This window comes from Phaethon lepturus, unplaced genomic scaffold, assembly GCF_000687285.1.
Source record: "Phaethon lepturus isolate BGI_N335 unplaced genomic scaffold, ASM68728v1 scaffold43911, whole genome shotgun sequence".
In the NCBI taxonomy this organism is placed as follows: Eukaryota; Metazoa; Chordata; class Aves; order Phaethontiformes; family Phaethontidae; genus Phaethon; species Phaethon lepturus.
Window position 1 is genome coordinate 313 of NW_010516323.1, and position 625 is coordinate 937.

Consider the following 625-nt stretch of genomic DNA (forward strand, 5'->3'; position numbering starts at 1 on the left):
AAATACTTTTGGGTATTTTCTCAAGTCTATTTGTCCGGGACAGAGGGCACCATGTTTCAAACCCAGGTGCTCGCTGTGCACAGACATCACCGTGCGCAACCAGGCACCTGGATCTGAAACCACCCAGGGTGAACGCCGCCACATCCATGCGACGGACCAACTTCTATCCATCTTCCAAAGATTTGGGGACCTCCCTCCTTCCAACATCAGCCTGCAAAGGGGATTAATTTCTCCCTGGCCAGCTGAAGCCCCAAGCGATCACTAGAGTCGGCAGTGGTGAAGGGGGGACGCTGGTGAGGACCAGGGAGGTGAAGCCATGGCCATGCCCTGCCCCAACACAAACCTGTCCCCTCCTGCCGCCGGCACTCTCGCCACAGCTCTGATTTTGCACACACATCGGCAAACCAGAGCGGAGCTGGAGCTTGGCCGGGGTTCAGGCGGCCTCAGAGGGGACAACGTGCTGTTTGTTGGGGCCAGGACACGTTTATGGAGAACGGGGTGGCTTTTAATTGCGGCACAGTGGGGGAGGAGGGTATTTTCTGCAGACGCGTGTGCTCTTCATATTGGCAGCTGCGCCCCTGGGCATTTATTAAGTGATAAAGCAGAGCTTTCCACAGGAGCCCAG